Raw genomic sequence first — 14,984 nt, forward strand, 5'->3', positions numbered from 1 at the left:
AGGCAGGGGGCTGGCTCTGAAGGAGGTGAATGAAGGCTCTTGGAAGGACTAATTGGCTAGTGCTGGCTGGCCAGGGACAGCAATCCTGAGAACATCTGATAGCTAACTCCTTAAGAGACAAAAATAAATCAGGGTTTCACCAGGTGCTTTTATTAAGTGCCCTGTGTTTTTTATAAAGAGAAATGATAGGGTTAGGGCAGGAAGGGAAAACAGGGGACATAGAAGCTGATGTTTATCAAGGCCACTTCTTTCTAGATTCCAGGGGTTGGTGCTTATCTTCAGTTGTCCTCCATTTCATGATTTATTTGGGAAACTCCTGAGGTGAGAGCAAAGGGATGTATCAAGGTCTTGGCACCACGACCTAAAACAAATAACACGTCGGAATATTTTTAGCAGATGATAACGCAGAACACAGGAAGATGGATGGAAGACGATTAAAAAGAAACAAATCGAGATGTTCTAACTTGAAAGTGATGGGACTGGAGCCGATTATACAGAGTGAAGTAAGCCAGAAAGAAAAACACCAATACGGTATACTAACACATATATATGGAGTTTAGAAAGATGGCAATGATGACCCTGTATGCAAGACAGCCAAAAAGACACAGATGTGTATAGCGGACTTTTGGACTCAGAGGGAGAGGGAGAGGGTGGGATGATTTGGGAGAATGGCATTGAAACATGTATACTATCATGTAAGAATCGAATCACCAGTCTATGTCCGATGCAGGATACAGCATGCTTGGGGCTGGTGCACGGGGATGACCCGGAGGGATGTTGTGGTGAGAGCGGTGGGAGGGGGGTTCATGTTTGGGATCGCATGTACACCCGTGGTGGATTCATGTCAATGTATGGCAAAACCAATACAGTATTATAAAGTAAAATAAAGTAAAAATAAAAAGTTAAAAAAAAAAGAAAGAAAGTGATGGGATACTGATTACTTAGAGAATGTGTGTGGAATTTTTCTCTGTAAATCACCTATGGCTCGGGGTCTAGAGGGCAGTGTGCAGAGGACAGACAAACCGCACATCTTAAGGAAGGAGAGACAGGCCACGCACAATGCCAACCACAGCTTTTTGGTTTTATGTGTCACATAAATAATACAGATTGTGTTTTTAAAGAAAAATTGAGCACAACATGAGAATAGGATCCTGGATCAGATTGTATCAGTACTATATCGATGGTAATTTCATGATTTTTATAATCATCCTGGGATTATTATGTTGATGTAGAATAATTTTTTTGCAAATCTTTTCTGGGTAGGGTTAGGGTTAGGGTTAGGGTTAGGACCAGGGATCAAAACTAAGCCCTTTGCACTGGTTAGGGAGTCTTAACCGCTGGACCACCAGGGAAGTTCCAAAAGAATGTTATTTTTAAACCAGAAGTATACACAAGGTTGGGGGAGAAAAAATCAGGACTATGGGGAGAGAGTTAACTTTTATTTGTCAACACATTTCCAGGAATTTTTCATGACTCGAAGCTACTGTGATTTCATGCAAGATAATTTTGGAAGGAAAGGTGCTCAGATGCTGGGCTGATCTTTCTACTGCTTAAGGCGCTGGACAAATTAATTAAGCACTTGCTTTGTACCTTCATCTTTTTCGCCTGTGAAATGGATGTAATAATAATTTATTCCATTTAGTCATTGCCACAATTAAAGCAGATGTGTACGGAGCAACATTCAGCTCTGGTTCACGGCAGGTGTCAGAAGCTGTTTAGTAGGTGGTCACGGTTTTGCTTAAAATCATTTTTATAGCTTCTGTTTCGATGAGTCGGCTTTTGTGTGATTGGAAATAACTTAGAATGGCTTGCCTCTAAATCCACGTACCTGGAAAATGTTCATACGCTTTAGAAAACACAGTTTGGAAACTAGACTCAATTCCTACCAAGATAAACACTTTCACAGTTACATGGAGGTTATGTTCTGCCCTTGTGGAAAAAATATTTACTGGAAAGTATAATAAACTTCAGCTTCAAGGAATAAGGCTATATTGGTTACAGGGAGTAGCTGTTGGTTTTGTGTAAAAAACAAAAGGAAAATTTATCCAAAAAATAAGACACTCAGTAGCCCCAGGGACGGCGGAGCCTGGTGGGCTGCCGTCTGTGGGGTCGCGCGGAGCTGGCCAGGGCTGAAGCGACTTAGCAGCAGCAGCAGCAGCAGTAACAGCTCTGCAATACCAGCAGTCGTGGTGTGGTGCAGCCTGGATCCCCAGCTCTTCTGCTATCAGGCCTCTTCAGAGGTAAGTCTTGCAAGTTCTGTAAGTTGTAATAGTTCTAATTTTTTACAATCTAGTTTTTGGGAGCCTGGAGAAGGGAAACAGAGCATTGAGGTAAGGACCATACCCCATATCTGATCTCAGCCACTCCCCCTTCCTCCTCTCCCATGCTTTCTCTCATGGAGAAGACCCGTCTCTCCAGGCCCTACACTGCGGGCAGCGGGCGGGCGTGGGGAGGCGCGCAGCGCCTGCAGGCTGCGCTCAGCTCCATGGCGCTCCTGCTGCGGGTGGAAGGCGCCTCGCACAGACTGAGACTTCGTCTGGAAGGGGGAGTGTCTACAGAGCTTCTGCATCTTCTGGGGCTCGGCCGGGAGGCGCCAAGGACCCCCGGTGGCCCCCGGAGGCTGTGGCCCCGCTGCAGGCAGGCTGGTGCGTGGCCCCCAGTGAAGGCCTGGCCACCCCGAGCAGGGACCGCTGCCCTGCTGCCCGTGCCCCGCTCCGCTGGGCCAGGTGCCAGCCTCCTGCCCAGGGGCCCCTTGCCACCTTTTTTGGATTAGAAATGTGCTATACGTTCAGAGTAGACAACCGGGCAAGTGTCTGCAACCGGTGGCAACAAACGGAACAGGAAAAGGCCTTCATCACCCTCCAGCCGGCAGTGACGACAGCCTGGATTGATGGTTGTAACCAACCAACGGCAAGTGTCCTGAGCGGCTCCTCACCTGGAGCACTTCCGTGTCACTTGAGGACAGAGGGCATCGTGACTCTGCCCCCAGCACGTGCACAGCTTGGGAGAGGCAGTCAACCACACTCAAGCGACCGAAGCATTAGGTGATAAGGGAAGGTGCTTCGCTGAGATGGACAGATAAGACCTAGAAAGGGCTGTTCAGTAGGCCTAGAGCTGATTGTGAAAGAAGATTTAAAAGGCCCCAGTTGTCAGGAGGACTAGCCGATGTTATTGCCCAGTAGTGTAGCAGTGATGAGCATGGACTTCAGATTCACCTGTCCTAAGGAGGGGTCCTGACTGTCGTCTTATATGGGCTGTGTGACCTTGGGCAGACGGGTTAGAGCTTGGAAGCCTCAGTTTTCTGATCTGTAAAATGGGAGGATACTGGCATCTGTCAAACAGGTGACAGGGGGGTTGAGGGAGAAAGTGGATGTGCGAGCTCGTGGAGGAAGGGGCACGACCATCATGTCACGTTTGCCGGGTAACAGTTTTGGACTGAGCAGAGCAGGACGGACAGCGGCGTCCCTGTCCTAGAATTTAAGGCTGCAGAGTGGTGACGCAAGGCCAGATGGCACTTGCAGGCGTGTTGTGTTTGGTTCGTGGAGTATTTAAAGGTTTTCAGAAGGAGGCAGATTGCTTGCACATTTGCATATTCCCAGGAATTTCTTGGCAGTCCAGTGGTTCAGACTCCGTGCTTCCACTGTAGGCCGTGTGGGTTTGGTCTGTGACCGGGAAACTAAGATCCCACATGCTGCGAGGTGTGGCCAAAAATTAATAAATAAATAAAATAAAGATGTCCCCTAGAAAAATGAGAAAGTCAGGCAGTTTCCCCACATGACAATGGCTGAGTAACAGCAAGTTCAGGTTGGTGGCATGAACTTTGCTAAACTCTCTTATCCTTTAGGAGCTCCCTCATCCTCTTGGCATTTGAGTCTGTTCTTATAATATACTTGCATTAAAGGCGATGCTGCTGGTCTGGGCACCACACTGTGAGAGCCGTGGACCTAGAAAATATGCATCTTTGTTTGGCTTTATTTGCAGAAGTAATATTTGCTGACCTTCAAATAAAATGCAGACAATGCAGAAAGGTATAAAATAGAAAGTGAAAATCAATAGCTAATTTCTTTCCTTCTGGAAGAATTAAGGAAAAAAAAGTTAATTTTTAAAAATTGCTTGTTTCTTTATAAACTCATGTGCTACGGGCCATACCATATAATTTAAGACCAGGGAAGTTCAATCTTTCTTTTGCAGATTGGCTTGAAGTTACAACAAATTGAACAGAAGCAGAACGCGAGGGCTGAGAGGAGGTACAGTGATCCCTAACAGATCAGTGATGAGCTCGCTTGACCCCCAGAGCAGCTTAGTGGGGGAGGTACTGGTTAATACTCTCCGTTTACAGAGGAAGAAATAGAGGCTTAACTCTGTAAGTTAAGCCACACACGTAAGGTCACACAGCCGGTGACAGTGATGCTGGGGTTTGAACAGGAGCAACCTTTGTATTCATGCTCCTTGTTCCTGGACCCACTCACTCATGCCTTCTCCCCAACTTTGCCAGTTGGCATTTACTGATAGTCCCTTAAACACCGGACACTATGCCGAGAGCTGGGGATGCAGAGATTTCAAGGATATGAAGCCTGGTAGAGTGGTTCCCACGCTTTGTTCTCTGTAGATTGGATTCAGCAGTCCCTGTGGCTGGTGTCCTCCGGAAAGGACGCACAAACACAATGTTTGAGGCACAGTTTCCGGGGTCACGCTAAAACACGAGAGCCTCCGCTCCGTCTCAGACCCATTCCCTGAGCTTGGTTATGAATTTCAAAGCCTCCCGAGCTAAGGATCCTTGATGTTGCAGCATAACCCCCAGGGTTTATCCCCACGGGCACAGAGAATGTGACTTGTGCCTGGGGCCGAGCAGAGGCACCGTCGCTCACGATTTGAGTGAGCACCGCGGCCTTGGTGTCCTCATTGTTAGACACGGGGCGGGCTTCACAGGCCTGCGTCTGGGCCCCAGGCTCAGAGGAGTCCTACACGCGCCTTAATGCTCTGCTGTCACCGTCTTGAAATTCTTAGTAATTTTTGAAAAAGGAGCTCACATTTTCACTTCGCACTGGCCCTTATTAGACGTTGTGGCACCCTAAGGAAGACCCTGGAAGACAGCATTTGCTGATGATAATTACTGGGCAAGTATTCATTCATTTCACCCTCACAGTGTCCCAGAGTGATCAGCTCTAGTTTTACCCCCATTTAACAGAGAAGTATTTTGTAAATGCAGCCGGTCCCTGAAATGTCTAATGTTACTTAGTAATGAGTGAGCCTTATTAGCGTAATGAGTCTAGAATCTTGCCTATTTGTATAAATTCCTCATCTATTTTAAACACACAGAAAGTTGCCTCTCTGGGGACCTGACCCAGCTGAGCAGATATTTTCTTTCTGTAAACACTAAGTCCTTATCGTCAGTGTTCTAGTGCGAGTTCAGGAAGTTTTGATTGATCTTAATTCATCTCCTGAGCGCATCTGAATCCAGCTCTCCATCATAATGGGGCTGGACCACGCTGAGTTGCAGGCTGGGGTGAGCCTGCAGGTCGCGGCTCCAGCTGCTGGGGGTGACTGTGGGGAGACCCGGCTGAGCAGAGGAGCCGCCCGCGGTCCCCACAGCTGGACGCAGGTGGCCGGGGAGGAAGCCGCCGTGTCTGGGCCTGATTCACGGCCCGGTCTGGGAGGGGGCGGGCGGATGAGCAGCAATTCGGAAACTCGAATTTCACCTTTGCCTTCCTCCCCAGTCAGTGCGCTGCCTAGAGATCTGTGCCTTGTTCAGCTGTGGTTCTTTGAGCACAATTTGGATCGCTAACTCAAAAGAGAACTGAAAGTTTTCTATTTCTGACTAAAAAAAAAAAAGAAAGTCTCTGGTACGTTGAAATGCTAAGAGAAATGTGTACTACATTTCTTAATTAGTTTTCTCTAATAAAATACTTTTTATGGTTTTCTGAGCCAACGGTATACTGTTCCCGTAACGATTTGATTAAAAAGGAAAGAGTTCTTTGAAAACCATATTATTGTAATATTAGAACTGAAATTATACCTGTTATTCCATACTATTGCCTGTGGCATTTTGGACCTTTCTCATTATACTGATTTGTGAGATATTTTGTCTTCTGTGGGAAACTCTGTGGCTGCCTTTTTCCCCCCTTTTCCTTCCTCCCTCTCTCTCTCTCGCCCTTCTTTCTTTCTTCTAAAAGAAATCAGCTGCTTTCTCATTGTTGTAAGATATGTATGTGCTGTTCACTACATGATTTTAAGTATGAGATGGCATCCTTTCATGAGAAATTCATTAAAAACAGTAACACACAGCATCTAAAAAACATATTTCTAAATACTACAGTTGAGCTTGATTGCATGACATACAACTTGCAGGCTGGAAATTGAAATAAATTCCAAAGGATGTTTTTAAACACCCAGGTGCTGGGCCCTGTGACAGGCAACTGAACTGTGAACACTGAGTTGATGAAAACCCAGTTTGGAAAAGTATCACTTTATTTTCACCATTTACTGCGGTCACAACCATTCAAAGAAGTAATACCATTATCCTTGTATTATCCATGAGAAATGTCCAGAGAGGTTAAACAACGTGCTCAAGGAGGCAGAGCCACCCAACGGTGGTGCTGGATATGAAACCTCATCTATCTGGCTGCAAAGCAAGGTCACTTACAACCTGTGTGCCTTCTAGGAACCCTGTCTGGTCGAGTTGAGAAGAAAAACTACTAAGGCATCCACAGGCCTGGAGCCTTGCTTGACTTGTATCTCTTCCCTCCTCTGAGAAGGAAACTGAAAGTGTGATGTCTTTGTTTTGATTCTGTTTAGGCTCTGAGGTTACACCGTCTTTGGATTTTGCTCTACCCGTAACGAGTCACGTGGCCATGAAGAGAACACTTTGCTTTTCCACCGCTCAGTGTTTCATTCCTGAAAATGTAGATAACAGTGAGCTCCCTAACGACACGAAGCCGGGCTTCTCTTGTGGCTCAGCTGGTAAAGAATCCACCTGCGAAGTAGGAGACCTGGGTTCCATCCCTGGGATGGGGAGATCCCCTGGAGAAGGGAACGGCTATCCTCCCCAGTATTCTGGCCTAGAGAATTCCAGGGACTGTATAGTCCACGGGGTTGAAAAGAGTTGGACACAACTGAGCGATTTTCACTTCACTAATGACATTATGGGGATTAAATGAGGAGATCCGTGTAAAGTACATTCAGAAACAGGTGGCTGACTTATTAAGCTCATGTGTTCTGCTCAGTGGTTGAAATTATTATTAAAAGTTGATGAATTCATTATGAAGAAATACATTTTATTTTTATTTTTGAGCTTAGCTTTAGGTTCATTGCAAAACTGAGCGGAAGGTACAAAGTCTTCCTAAATATTGGTGCTCCCCTCCCGCCCCCGCCCAGCCGCCCGGTACACAGCCTCCCCCACTGTTAGTGTCCCACCCTCGAGGGGGTGTTTGTTGCGACTGATGAACCTACACCAACGCATCGTCGCCACCCGGAGCCCAGAGTCCACAGTAGATCACTGGGTACTGTATGTCCTATGGGTTTGGACGAATATATAAGGACGAATGTCCACCATTTCAGTGTCATGCAGAGTATTCTCACAGCCCTAGGAATCCCCCGCCGGTTTTTATGATGGTGGTGAGCGCTCCACCAATTCCTCTCTCTCCAGCCCCCCATAACACGTGCATGCATTTATCTTTTTTCACAGTTACTGAAGTTGACATACAGCCCTGTGTAAGGTTAGGGTGTATAGCATAATGGCTTGACTGGCACCTTAATGCATCGTGAGATGACTACCGCATAAGCTCTGTTGTTCAGTTGTAAGTCATGTCCCAGTCTTTTGCCGCACCGTAGACTGCAGCCCGCCAGGCTCCTCTGTCCACGGGACTCTCCAGGCAAGAATACTGGAGTGGGTTGCCATGCCCTCCTCCAGGGGATCTTCCTGACACGGGGATCAAACCGCAGCCTCTTATACCTCCTGCCTTGGAGGCGGGCCCTTCACCACTGGCTCCACTCGGGAAGCCCTGTTGATGCTTTTAGATAGTGGCAAGTCGTTTCTGAGATAAAAGGTGGTTTATACGAGGATTATGAAGGGTCAAAACTCTATAGGTTGGGAAGCAGGTGTCCACTGAAGGTTTTGAACATGGGTGTGGTGTGATTCAGTTGGCATTTAGGTAGAGTCACTTGGGGGGTTGCTGTGGACTATTTACTTATTTACTGTGGACCAGCCACATGGCCAGCTAGTTTGGGGAAATAATGGTGAGTCAAAACAGAGCTAGGCTCCGGGGTAGGTGACCTCTGAGACGGCTCCAGTGGTCCCCACCCCCTGGTATTCACACCCCTGGGTGTGGGCTGAAGCCAGTGACACAGTTCTAATGAATAGAACATGGCAGAAGTAAGGGGGTGTAATTTCAAAGCTTGGTTACACAAAGGTTGTGACTTCTGTGCCATTCGCCCGCTGTTGCTCTGTCTCACAGCTCACTTGCCCTGAGAGGGTTGGTTGCCGTGTTGTAAGCTGCCCTGTGAAAGGGGCTACTTGGCGGGAGCTGAGCAAGGCATCAACAGCCAGAGACCCTCGTGGCCCCACGGTCCAGCAGCCACCAGGAGACGAGTTCTGCCGACAGCCACACTCCCCTCCCCCCTCGGCCCCCGGTGGACACCTTACATCAGGCCGCAGACCCAGCCTGCACTTGACTTATGCTTTCCCTGGTTAGCACGCATTATGGGCTTCCCAGGTGGCACTTGTGGCGAAGAATCCACCTGCCAGTGCAGGAGACCTGGGTTCGATGCCTGGGTCAGGAAGATCCCCTGGCGGAGGAAATGGCAACCCACTCCAGTATTTTTGCCTGGGAAATCCCACGGACAGAGGAGCCTGGAGGGTTACAGTCCATGGGGTCAGAAAGAGTCAGACAGGACTGACTTGACTAAACCACCCCCACACACTTGCTATGTAACTTAAAAATCATCCATTTGGCTGCGCGGGTCTTGATTGCAGTGCTCGAGATCTTCAGTCTTTGCTGCGCCATGTGGGAGCCTTAGCTGCGGCATTTAAGCTCTTCGTTGTGGCGTGAAGGGATCTAGTCCCCTGACCAGGAATCAAACTCACGACCCTGCATTGGGAGTGCAGTCTTAGCCACTGGGCCAGCAGGGCAGTCCCCCAGCCTACACGGTAATTATACCTGGAACTAGAGGCACCCATTAAACCACATCCAGATTCCTGAGCCACTATGATACTAACTGCAGAAATCACTGCTGCTTTTAGCAGCTTTGTCTGGGGATAGTTTGTTTCTCAGAATCGGATAACCTGATTTCCCTGGTGGTTCAGTGGTTAAAGATCCACCTGCCAACGCAGGGGACCCCAGCTTGGTCCCTGCTCCAGGAAGATCCCACATGCTGTGGAGCAACGAAGCCCGAGACTCACAGTTACTGAGCCTGTGCCCCAGGGCCCGGGGTCTGCAACCTGAGCGCTTGTGCTGTGGCTTCTGAAACCCGCATGCCAACAGCCTGTGCTCGCAGCGAGAGAAGCCCTGCCCCTCGAGCCGCCACTAGGGAAGACTGGAGGGGAGCAACCCAGACCCAGCGAGCCAAAATAAACACACAACTAAATAAGATAGAAAAATGGACAAGTGACGTGGTCTCTGTCCTCATGGACCTTACAGCCTGGGGAGAGTGAACGTGCGTGCACGCGTGCTAGTCTTTCAGTCCTATCTGACTCTGTGACCCCGTGGACTGTAGCCCTCCAGGCTCCTCTGTTCATGGGATTTTCCCACAAGAATACGGGAGGGGGCTGCCATTTCCTACTCCAGGGGATCTTCCCTGCCCAGGGATTGAACCCTCGTCTACTGAGACTCCCGCTTTGGGAGGCAGATTCTTTCCCAGTGAGCCACCAGGGAAGCCTGGGAGGGAAAGACGCCATTTAAATATGACACCAATTAGCGTGGTCTTACTGCTGTGTCTAGCGCAGTGGGGGAGGAGGCTGTGTCGTTCAAGGATACGAGCGGATGCAGGGGAAGGTTTGGAGGTGCCTGCGATGGTCCAGTCTAGGAGGATGGGCTGGACGGGCGTCAGTGGGAGACACGCAGATGTGTGAGAGATTTCTAGGCCACAAAACTGGCAGGGCTGGGACTTCCCCGGTGGCCCAGTGGTGAAGGCTCCGCACTCCCAGTGTAGGGCACCCAGGTCTGGTCCCTGGTCAGCGAACTAGATCCCACATGACACAGCTTAAAAAAAAAAAAAGACTCGAATGCCTCCACTGAAGATCCTGCGTGGCGCAAGGAAGACTGAACATCCCCTGTGCCACAACCAAGACCAGATAAATAAATGTTTTAAAAATTGGTAGGACTTGTCGATGGTTTGGACAAGGAGGGTGAGGAGGGAGGAACTGTCAGGATGGACTCATGAACGCTTCTAGCTGGGGAAGCAGCGGAGTCTGGAGACCGGACGCTGTCCAGCTGCTACGCACAGAGGCCGTGAAGATGCAAAGTCAGGGGCGGTAGGACGGGCAGAAGCATCCCCAGGGCGCCATAGAGAGAGCTCAGGATTTGGCAGCTGACTGGCCGTGGGTAAAGCCTTAGGGGAAAAAGGAACCATCTAGAAGGAAGCCGGCCCTGCGTTCTTTGCTATCTCTATCTTTAACATGCAGAATACGTATCCCATGAAGTACCCTCAAATCTGTCCATTTATACAGAATTAAGCTGGTCTGTGAATGCCTAGGGGGAAGAAGAGAATAATAGAGCTTTTCAATATCCACAAAGTATTATTAAACCCAAAGGGGGAAAATACTGTTTAATGAACCCATTAGCTACACTTTGAGACGTATTGTAGGCTATAGGAATGACCTGAATGAGCTGGGTGATAGAAACCCACGTTCCTAGTTGAACAGGGTTGTGCTGATGGTAAAGTTTGAATTGTTAGCCTAAATGAGTTTGAATGGAAATAAATGATTTTGATTTGGCAAGACTCATGTGCGGCAACTGCAAACTGATACATTTCTATATATGTGGTATGAAAGAATATGTGTGACACATAGACACATATATGTGTCTATATGCACACAGACATTTCATATATATCAGTATTTAATATATGACTATATTATAGATAAATATACAATATATAAATTGTTTATCATTTTATTAAATTTTAACTTATAATTAGCATATCATCCTTCATTACTTACAAATACACTGAATAAACATAAACATATATATATGATCTCCCTTAATCTAACCTTTAAATCTGTAGTCATCATTCAGCCCAGCTGAGGTCTGTGCTCGCACAGAAAGACACCACACTGTGGTGTCAGCTGTCACCTGCAGGACGTTGCAGCCTGGTGAACAATGCCGTCCATCCACGCAGGCGTTCAAGCCGGTTGAGATTAAGACTCTATGTACATGAGCAGATAAATTTAAGCATTGGAGCTCTCTGCGTTCCAACTCACCCCTCTACATTTTTGTTCAAATTAGGCTTGTAAATACTTGGACAATTTTAACAACACGTGGAGGCCTTCCGTCTTGTTTCTGAGATAAGACAGCACAAAACAGGCCAGACAGCGGCCCTGGAGTCCTGACAGGCCTCTCGGCCCTGCGCTTGCCTTCCCGCAGTCCATTCTCTGCCGTGGTCAGCGATCGGCTCAAAACGCAAATCGGACCTGCCCCTGTGTGCTCACACCCTCTCCGGCAGCTCCCATCTGGCTGGGTCAGCCCCCCTGCCCAGGCCCCGGGACCTCTGTGACCGGGCCGCCCGCCTCCCGGCAGCCCTTTCCGCCCTGCGCGTTGCTCCTAGCCACAGCGTGCAGCAACGAGTGATAATTCGCCAGCCTTGCCCCTCCGCCTCTGTCGGCACCGCCTCCGCCTGCCCTTGGGCCTTCGCAGTCGCCGCTGTCCGCCGGGAGCACACTCGCGGTCGTGTCCCCCAGGGCTGGCGTCTCCTCCTCGCTCGAGTGGACGCGCGTGAAGGCTGTCCCTCCTCCGGTCCTTTCTCCCGTCTTGCTGTTTTATTGCCACAGGCTCACGCGTGTCATTGCCTGAAACGACCTTTCTTGACTGTCCGTGGGAACTGGTTTTGGCGGTCTCTCTTACCTGGGTGCCTCCTCCATTAGGGCTGTGTCCTTTTCAATCTCCTTCACCACTGTCTCTCCAGATCCTAGGACACTGCTTGGCACTTAGTAGGCGCTCAAAAAATCAATTTTTAAATTTAAATGGGTTTATTGGCCCCAGCCACTCTGAATGACTAATCAAAACTAAGCATCATGGTGACCATTCTCCTGGATAAAGATTTCAACGTATTCAAATGCGTTGCTACAGGCAGAATCCTTGCCTTAGAGTCGTGTGGCGATGGGCAGCCTGGCCCATGAGTCAATGGAATGCGCAGGGCAACAGTCAGCTACACATTCTGTGAAGTGTAGTGTTGGTCATCCAACTCCTCCCTGGGCATGTCAGCTATTTTTAAAATCGCTTTCTTGAGATATAATTCGCATACCATACAGCTCACCTATTCAAACATACGGTCCGGTGGCATTTACTTTATTCACAGAATTGTGCAACCATTACCACTAAATCCAGAACATTTTCATTATCTCAGAAAGAAACCCCTTCCTCATTAGCACCCATTCCCCAATTCTCCCCAGTCCTACCTCCCTCTAGTAGACAAGTCAAGTCTTGTCTCCATGGACTTGACTATTCTGCATTTTTAAAGGGCTTCCCAGGGGGCTCAGTGGTAAAGAACTCCATTTGTCAATGCAGGAGACACAGGAGATGCAGGTTCAATCCCTGGTTCAAGAAGATGGAGAAGGAAAGGGCAGCTAGCTCCAGTATTCTTGCCTGAAAAATCCCATGAACAGAAGAGCCTGGCGGGCGGCTGTCTCAAAGAGTTGGGCAGGACTGAGTGACTGGGCGTGCACGCACCTCTAACATGTGGCCCATTGGGATCGGCTTCTTTTACTTGACTTCACGTTTTCAAGAGCCATCTGTGCTGTAATATGTGTCTTCTTTTTTTTTTTTTTTAAGTCGCTCAGCAGTGTCCATGGACTACTGTAGCCTGCCAGGCTCCTCTGTCCGTGGAATTCTCCAGGCCAGAATACTGATGTGGGTAGCCTTTCCTTTCTCCAGGGATCTTCTCAACCCAGGGATGGAACTCAGGTCTCCTGAGGTGGATTCTTTACTGTCTGAGCCACCAGGGAAGCCCAAGAATACTGGAGTGGGTAGCCTATCCCTTCTCCAGGAGAGCTTCCTGACCCAGGAATCGAACCGGGGTCTCCTGCATTGCAGGCAGATTCTTTACCAGCTGAGCTACCAGGGAAGCCCAGTATGTGTCCATACCTTATCCCTTTCCATTGCCAAATAGTCCATCTCGCTTATCCACTCATCTGTTGACGGACATTAGGCTTATTTCCGTTTCTGGGCTGTGATGAACATATGCTTTCAGTCGTCTTGGGCATCTGCTCAGGAGTGAAGTAGCCCTAGGTTTATCCTTTAGAGGAACCAGCAGCGGCTTTCCAGTGACTGCCCCAGTTTCCGAAGGTGCATTAGTTCTTGAGAACCAGTTGACTCAGCCAAAACTCAGCGTGTCAGATAGCCCGCCGCCAGGCCGGTGGAGATGCTGGGAGGGCCGGTGAGGGAAGTGGCAAGCCCAGCTAAACAAAAACCTGAGTGTTGTACCGTGAATGGAGATTTGATGACACAACAAAGTGTCTCCCTGTCTGTGGTCTGGGAGGGGATTTCAGTGGTCCAGGGACAAGGCATTAATCACAGAGAATCCCGAGGTGAGAACACAATGCTCTGTCCATTGTCTGGTCCAACCTTAGGATTACTCAAAGAAGACAGTCTCAGTGTGACGCTAATATGCCTTTAACACCTCTCTAATACTTGCAAATCTCCCTTTGGAACCAAGAAAGAGCAGGTCATCGGCTCTTCAGAGCCTTCGGCAGGCAACACGACATGGGCAGAATTTAAGCATTTTATTCTTGTACATTTTCTTAAACAGTTACTTTCTTTTTATGGATTATGGTATTGACTTCCACTTATAGCAGTGACAGAGTGTTTTCTCTTAGGCATTATATTCAAAGCAGAACACCATTTTAAAAATAAGCAGTGGTAATAATCTTCTGTGGTCCACAAGGAAGAGTTAAAAACAATAAAGGCTCTTAGTATAGTGGCTAAGTATTCTTTGATGTCCTTACTATGTGACAGAGGGTTATTTATTTATTTATTTATTTTTAATATTTAGTTATTTGGCTGAGCTGGGTCTTTATTGTGACACGTGGGATCTCGTTCCCTGACCGGGGATTGAACCTGGGCACCTGCATTGCAGTCACGCAGTCTTAGCCACTGGACCACCAGCCAGGGAAGTCCTGCGACAATCAGGGCTTTAAGAATTTTAGGCCAGTCGGCAACATTCACAACACTCGCCACACAGATGAGAAAACTGAGGCGTGGTGACCTGCTCCGAGTCACACGGCGAGGGAGCGGCAGAGCTGTGACGGGCACCCAGGCAGCTGGCACTGTCTTCCTGTTCTGACGGTGGCTCGTGGAAGAGCGACGGTGGGAAAGCTCAAGGTCAGTGACGCGTCGTGGTGCAGCCAGCTCATGGCGGCTCCTTCACTGCCTTCCCTCCACCCTCTGCTGCGGGGTTGGGTCCCAGCCACCTGGATTGAACTAAAAGGCCATGCTCTTCCAACTACCGCTGAGTAAATCAGGGGCAAGACTTGACCCAGGCTGGGCAAATCCAGCTCTTCCCTGAGAATCTGGAGTTGTTTTTCAAAGAGATGGGCTTCCCAGGTGGCGCAGTGGTAAAGGATTCGCCTGCCAACGCAGGAGATGCAGGAAACCCGGGTTCCACCCCTGGGTTGGGAGATCCACTGAAGTAAGAAATGGCACCTACTCCAGTATTGCCTGGAGAGTTCCATGGACAGAGGAGCCTGGTGGGCTGCATTCCATGGAATCAAAAAGAGTCGGACACGACTGAGCACGTGCACGTGTGCGGGCGCACGCACACACACACGCACTGAA

The sequence above is a fragment of the Budorcas taxicolor genome, chromosome 13 (genome assembly GCF_023091745.1).
Source record: "Budorcas taxicolor isolate Tak-1 chromosome 13, Takin1.1, whole genome shotgun sequence".
In the NCBI taxonomy this organism is placed as follows: Eukaryota; Metazoa; Chordata; class Mammalia; order Artiodactyla; family Bovidae; genus Budorcas; species Budorcas taxicolor.